This window comes from Cydia strobilella, chromosome 4 (genome assembly GCF_947568885.1).
Source record: "Cydia strobilella chromosome 4, ilCydStro3.1, whole genome shotgun sequence".
Classification (NCBI taxonomy): Eukaryota; Metazoa; Arthropoda; class Insecta; order Lepidoptera; family Tortricidae; genus Cydia; species Cydia strobilella.
Window position 1 is genome coordinate 14,363,206 of NC_086044.1, and position 8,204 is coordinate 14,371,409.

Below are 8,204 nucleotides of genomic sequence, written 5' to 3' on the forward strand. Positions count from 1 at the left end.
TGTAAGTGAAGTTCAATCATAATTATACGAAGGGTTTCGTCCCAAGATATTAGTAATTTAGAATTATAGAACACATTGTAGTTACGAGAAAGTGTAACCACTCATCATATGAACTTAAGGTAAACTTAGTGTGCGGAAAGGGGTCGCTATAAGGGGAGGTTGGAGGCGACTATGAAGCCCAAGTAACCAGATGGATAATCAGGTTTAACTCATGTTATACGTAGGTAACAAAGTAGGACACCAGCAATGAATTATCGTCATCTCACTAACGTCCAGGCCTCGTATAGGTATGCAGTATGTTTACATATCGTTTTTCCAGTATCAGTAAAGACATCAGCTCATTCAGTAAAGGCATCAGCTCATTCGATAGGTTAATAAGTATAGTGAGCTTGACGACACCCTTAGGCCCCATTCGCACGAGAGCTTAAAAAGCGTCGCGTGAAAACCCGACGTTGGCGCTTTTTTACCGTTTCTAATATTTGTGTTCATGTTCATACGAACGCTTAAAAATCACTTGTGACACGTACTCCCTGCCTTGTGGACGTGTAGTAATAAAACACGCTTAATTTTTAAGTACTATATTTGCGTATTCCGGTAAAGATTGAACATAGAGTAATGGTCGAGACTAGACTTCAAGAATTAACAATTCGGGATCGAGCTCCTACATAGTTATTTATTACGAATTCGGCACAGCCATGATGATTGACACCAAAGATTGACACTTGACAGCTAACTGACAGCAGCGCCGGCGCTTTTTTAACGCTTGTAAGAACAGATACACGGAGTTCCGTATGCTCAATTCAATTAACGGTCAACGCTCAACGCCGAAAATAGAACAGTGCTCGATAAAAAAGCGCCGCGCTTAAAAACCGCCCTCGTGTGAACACATATATGGTTATCCATTTGTGTTATCCAAACGCTTTTTTAACGCGCGTTGAAAAAGCTCTCGTGGGAATAGGGCCTTAGAGACGCAGGTATACTCTGACAAACCCACTTTGTCAATTGCAAAAGGCGCGAAATCAAATTTCTACCGGTCGCGCTTACATTTTTTAAATTTGCCGCCTTTTTTTACTGACGGAAATAACTTGCCAAAACCTGGCACAACGACCTCGTTATAGTTTGTCAAGCCATTTTCGTCAGTAGAAAAAAGGGGCAAATTTAAAAAATGCAGGCGCGAAGGGTTTTCTCATACAAAATTTTAATTTCTTGCTTTTTTCTACTGACAAAGTTGTTTGACAGACTATATATAATATGTCCATCCCTAGTCCATCCCACCATAAAAATGACGGGTCTGTGGTCCATCCATACTGTTGAGGTGAGATTAGGTAGTTATTTGTTTTACAACGGGGCAAAGTTGTTTATTATCCCCTCGTACTAATATAATAATCGAGACTCGAGACGAGTTGTGCTTTTGAGTCCGTCGCTACGCTTAAGGTTCTGATTTATAGACACTTGATTCCTTAGCAATTTTCCGATTCCACATCACTTCTAAGGATGCAAATTACTATTATAGAAGTTCGTTATTTATTTATAAGATTGCTGCGCCCTTGCCCCGTAGGGTAGGTACATATTATGTTTGCAATAATAGACAACAGTACCTATACATTGTGCAACATGGGGCGTAAGTTAAATATTGCAAACGAGAGTATAGCTAAATCGCGACGACTTGCCGGAGCGATTTGTAGACTCGAGTTTGCAATTATTATTACGCCCCGAGTTACACACAATGTTTTTCATCACACTTGCGATACAAAAATGAAGTATAAAGAGAAATAATTGTTAATTATAATACTAGAGACTTCATAACTCCCTAGGGAAAACGCTTTTTCTATAGTTTCGCTAAGACTGCGTGCAATTCCACATTTACTGAGCGAGTTTGATGAAATAGTACATTGTGCAACATGGGGCGTAAGTTAAATATTGCAAACGAGAGTATAGTTAAATCGCGACGGCTCGCCGGAGCGATTTGTAGACTCGAGTTTGCAATATTATTACGCCCCGAATTACACACAATGTTTTTCATTACACTTGCGATACAAAAATGAAGTATAAAGACAAAAAACTGTTAATTATAATACTAGAGACTTCATAACTCCCTAGGGAAAACGCTTTTTCTATAGTTCCCGTTAAGCCTGCGTGCAATTCCACATTTACTGTGTGTCCAGTGCATCCATCACTACAGAAAAAAAATGCCCTTATACCTTTAGTTCGTATGAATTAGTGACATAATAAAAAAATTAAAAAAAATATAACTCCCTAGGGAGTTATAGTTTTCTTCCATAATCCATAACTCCCGCGAGAACAATATAGGCCTTTGTCCTTCAGTACACCTGCATGAAATACGACCTTTTTCGAGCAAGTGTGACGAAAAATCTTTGGTAACCTTTCGAGGTACATTTTTGCTGCGTTAAGTAGGTACATCTCGTGGACAAATGGCGTGACTTTAGAACAGGAAGTTTTGGTCTCAGGGGAGCCAGCCCTTGCCCTTATCGGTGGAGCCATGGCGGAGCTATGCGGAAATTTAGGTACTTACTTACCAACTATTAAAAACTCCAGTCACACGAAACTGGCTGTCTTGTGCATTTATTTTAATGAGGTAAAGTAGGGGGAGTAACTTCAGGCTTCTAGGTTTTTATTGAGTTTGAGTTGTGAAATAATTTCGCTTAAAATATTTATTTATTTAAATATATTTGGTGGAATTCGCGAATCGTAAGCAGTTTAAGCATTCTTATGATTTGTTTGTTCTGTTATTTAACGACCTAGGGTCGGCAAACTTTTGAAAATGCGAAGAGAGCCAACCACAGTAAGTAGAAAGAAACCATCAGTTTCGTCAGGAATCTCAGAGCCGCAAATGTGTTTTCTAGGAGCTTCAAGTGTTGGTCTTTTGAGTGACTTAAAGAGAAGAGCCACACTTCCAAAAAGCCGTACGCGGGCCACGGTTTGCCAAATTCTTTGAATCTAATTATCGAAAATTAACCGAACACTCGAGCGTGTCAAGTCAAGTTACAGCTTACAGCCACATAATTTAATTTTCCCCTCACTAGCTCGGAAAGCCGTCTTTTATTCTTTAAAAGAAGCGGGTAAAAACGCTTTTAATCCACTAGTGGGGAAAAGTAATTTGGCCTCGGATGGAGCGTGTGAACTCTTGACAGATAACAAAACGTAAAACGCTCATAATAATGGTTCGTTCGATATTAATTATCATTAAACAAATGGTTTGAGAATCTAATAAAAAATACCAAATTTAGCTTTATTTAATGATTTTAAGTCATAAACCTTAAAATTCCATAAGAAACATTTGCTTTTTTTTATAATGATCTAATATAATTCTCAACGCACAAGTTGAGTCGATGCAATTTCAAAACTCATCGTCAAAAATGTCAACATTGTTAAAACATTTTACTTCAAAACTTTTCTCACCGACTCTCACGTAAAATAGTTATTTGTTATACAAGGGTGCAAAGTTGTATTTTACCCGCGAGTGTTTCAACACACGAGAAGTAAAATACATTTGCACCCGTGTGTAACACAAAACTTTTCACCTCACTATAGCGAGGAAAGTGCAACATCCACAGGCGTTAGATCATCTTTATCACTGGAATCACTCATTTTTTTACGATATTATAACAAAAACTCTGGAAATTCTGTATTTTTACGTGAGAAGTTATTAAGTAAAAATTTTGTTGACAATGTTGACATTTCTGACCTCAGAATAATGACTAAAGCAAAGAAGCCGGGCAAAAATAAAAGCTTGGTAAAAGATATCGTATTCACAACACGTTATTACTTTTTGTCTATGAGTGAGTGAGACAACAATCCGCAAGTTCTTTCGTTTTTTTTCAGTATTGTCATAAGATGAACTGAGGGAAATGTCAAATGGTCCTATGTGGTTCTATAATATAATCCAGCCAAATAAAATATAAGTTCGTTATTTCACAGGTAGGTGTCAACTGTAACAACTTGACATAGTCGTACTATTTTAGTTGAAGTATTTCGGGATGTTTCAGCGGTCATCTTGGTTTATTTTAATTATATTCTTGCTATTCCTGAAAGATTGTTGGAAAACGTGTTGAGTTTTTATTTGTAATGGTTTGAAGTTCCCTTTGTGATAATGTCTTGTGTGATCGAGGGCTGTAAATCGCATACAGGAAGAAAAGAAAATACGCACGAACCGATAACCTTTAATCGGTGAGTTTTGTTCAATTTTGAAGAAATTAATTTATAGGACCTGACCCTAAACATAGAAATCGATATATTGTTTATGTAATTATTACTTGCATTCAAGTCTATATAGATTTTTGCATAAATTTTCGAACTTTTCTGCTAAGTATGAAAGGTTATATTTTTGGCATAGTGATGTATCGACCTCAGATCAATAACCTATCGACATTTACAGCTTTCTTATAGTTTGGCCCAGGACTGTCTCATTTTAATTGATGAGTACATTCAAGGGCATAAATATATATACATTCCCAAAGTCTCAAAAATATGTGTACGCTCAGACAATAAAATCGTGTTCACATATTTTTAAGCCATTTGTCTGGATCGATATTTTTGCCTTCGACTGTACCTATAGTTTTCTTTGTTCTTACTTACTGACAGATTGTGTTTGCCAGACTATAGTTTAATACTAAAAACCGGTCAAGTGCGGGTCGGACGCGCGCACCAAGGGGACCGTACTTTTTAGTATTTGTTGTTATAGCGGCAACAGAAATACATCATCTGTGAAAATTTCAACTGTCTAGCTATCACGGTTAATGAGATACAGCCTGGTGACAGACAGACGGACAGCGAAGTATTAGTAATAGGGTCCCGTCTTTACCCTTTGGGTACGGAACCCTAATAAAAAAGACATTAATGATCATTGATGAATGTTCCTTTTATTAATATTGTTGGTCACAAAACTCAACTTTTTATTTCAGATTTCCAAAGGACGAGGAATAGGGGATATTACTGCAATGTTCTGCCACCAGAGTGCAGCACTAGCTTTTTTAGTGCACCGTATCGTAACTTATTCATACTGTACCTTTAACAGGTTTTTGACAAGTTTTCAGGGGACCTACCGGAAAACTCGAATCCGAAATTTCGTTATGTAACTGCCTCTTTATCGCTCGAATACGCAAGAGTGACAGAGATGTTAGATAACGAAAGTTCGATTTTCTTGTTTCGCGATAGACCCTCAGATTGTGATAGTGGCGCCACCTATGCCGAGTTTCGCGTAATATTCCCTATTATTAAATAAAAAAAATATATTACACGAACGTTTTTTTTCCATTTCCTATTTGGTACAGTCAGCTGCACAGAAAAGGTACCCCACGTCCATACTAATTTACAGAACTTTGTATGCAGGGGGGGTGCCTTTTCTCTGCAGCTGACTGTACATGACTAGAAACTATACTTAGTCTTTTAGCATTAGAAAAAACGGTAAACCATTTCCACATGTCTTTTTATTGACAAGTTTTTTTATAAATATAGCAATATTTTACTTATGAAAGCAAAAGTATGTAAATGATCGTATATTATATTTGTTGTGACTTATTTTCAAAGTGTTTTTCGATAAAACGACACGTTAAGATCGCTCGCCTTCTTTCTAATGATAAAAAAACGAGAGGTATAGTTAGACGGTTCTGAGTGGTAGACTGCAAATGAGATAAAAGCTATATTAGGTACATGCATTAATCCTCATATCAGGCGGCTCTTTGATTCCAAGGATTGCATAATTTTTATACTTTTTAATGATTTTTAGAATATGAAAATTATAAAAAGTATAAAAGTTATGCAATCCTTGTATTCCACGCATTTCATTTCATTTCAACGAGCCGCCTGCTACAGATTTCGTGAAATTGCCGCGTTTTTTCAGGTTCAACTTTCATTAGCCAGATCAATTTGCCAATTTCGTGATTATTCTTTTACACGGCACATAAACTTATGCATAATTTATCGATATAAAAAGTCGACACAGTCACATCCCTAGCAAATTATCAAACTTATGACACCGTACGTAAATGAGAAATAACAAGCATATATGCATCTCTTTTCGGCACATTATCTAATTCGTAAGGAAGTAAAGTACGGGTATACATCTTTGCGAAGCATTTTTGCCCGACTTCTATGCTTTAGTCATTATTCTGAGTTTCTCTCAGAATAATGACTAAAGCATAGAAGTAAGTTTATGTGCCGTGTAAAAGAATAATCACGAAATTGGCAAATTGATAATAGTCTGGCTAATGAAAGTTGAACCTGAAAAAACGCGGCAATTTCAAGAAATATGTAGCAGGCGGCTCGTTGAAATGAAATGAAATGCGTGGAATACAAGGATTGCATAACTTTTATACTTTTTATAATTTTCATATTCTAAAAATCATTAAAAAGTATAAAAATTATGCAATCCTTGGAATCAAAGAGCCGCCTGATATGAGGATTAATGCATGTACCTAATATAGCTTTTATCTCATTTGCAGTCTACCACTCAGAACCGTCTAACTATACCTCTCGTTTTTTTATCATTAGAAAGAAGGCGAGCGATCTTAACGTGTCGTTTTATCGAAAAACACTTTGAAAATAAGTCACAACAAATATAATATACGATCATTTACATACTTTTGCTTTCATAAGTAAAATATTGTTATATAGGTATTTATAAAAAAAACTTGTCAATAAAAAGACACGTGGAAATGGTTTACCGTTTTTTCTAATGCTAAAAGACTAAGTATAGTTTCTAGTCATGTACAGTCAGCTGCAGAGAAAAGGCACCCCCCTGCATACAAAGTTCTGTAAATTAGTATGGACGTGGGGTACCTTTTCTCTGCAGCTGACTGTACCAAATAGGAAATAATAAAAAAAAACGTTCGTGTAATATTTTTTTTTATTTAATTATAGGGAATATTACGCGAAACTCGGCGTAGGTGGCGCCACTATCACAATCTGAGGGTCTATCGCGAAACAAGAAAATCGAACTTTCGTTATCTAACATCTCTGTCACTCTTGCGTATTCGAGCGATAAAGAGGCAGCTAGATAACGAAATTTCGGATTCGAGTTTTCCGGTAGGTCCCCTGAAAACTTGTCAAAAACCTGTTAAAGGTAGAGTATGAATAAGTTACTCTACGGTGCACTAAAAAAAGCTAGTGCTGCACTCTGGTGGCAGAACATTGCAGTAATATCCCCTATTCCTCGTCCTTTGGAAATCTGAAATAAAAAGTTCAGTTTTGTGACCAACAATATTAATAAAAGGAACATTCATCAATGATCATTAATGTCTTTTTTATTAGGGTTCCGTACCCAAAGGGTAAAAACGGGACCCTACTACTAATACTTCGCTGTCCGTCTGTCTGTCACCAGGCTGTATCTCATGAACCGTGATAGCTAGACAGTTGAAATTTTCACAGATGATGTATTTCTGTTGCCGCTATAACAACAAATACTAAAAAGTACGGTCCCTGTACCCGGTACTTGACCGGTTTTTAGTATTAAACTATAGTCTGGCAAACACAATCTGTCAGTAAGTAAGAACAAAGAAAACTATAGGTACAGTCGAAGGCAAAAATATCGATCCAGACAAATGGCTTAAAAATATGTGAACACGATTTTATTGTCTGAGCGTACACATATTTTTGAGACTTTGGGAATGTATATATATTTATGCCCTTGACTGTACTCATCAATTAAAATGAGACAGTCCTGGGCCAAACTATAAGAAAGCTGTAAATGTCGATAGGTTATTGATCTGAGGTCGATACATCACTATGCCAAAAATATAACCTTTCATACTTAGCAGAAAAGTTCGAAAATATATGCAAAAATCTATATAGACTTGAATGCAAGTAATAATTACATAAACAACATATCGATTTCTATGTTTAGGGTCAGATCCTATAAATAAATTTCTTCAAAATTGAACAAAACTCACCGATTAAAGGTTATCGGTTCGTGCGTATTTTCTTTTCTTCCTGTATGCGATTTACAGCCCTCGATCACACAAGACATTATCACAAAGGGAACTTCAAACCATTACAAATAAAAACTCAGCACGTTTTCCAACAATCTTTCAGGAATAGCAAAAATATAATTAAAATAAACCAAGATGACCGCTGAAACATCCCGAAATATTTCAACTAAAATAATACGACTATGTCAAGTTGTTACAGTTGACACCTACCTGTGAAATAACGAACATATATTTTATTTGGCTGGATTATATTATAGA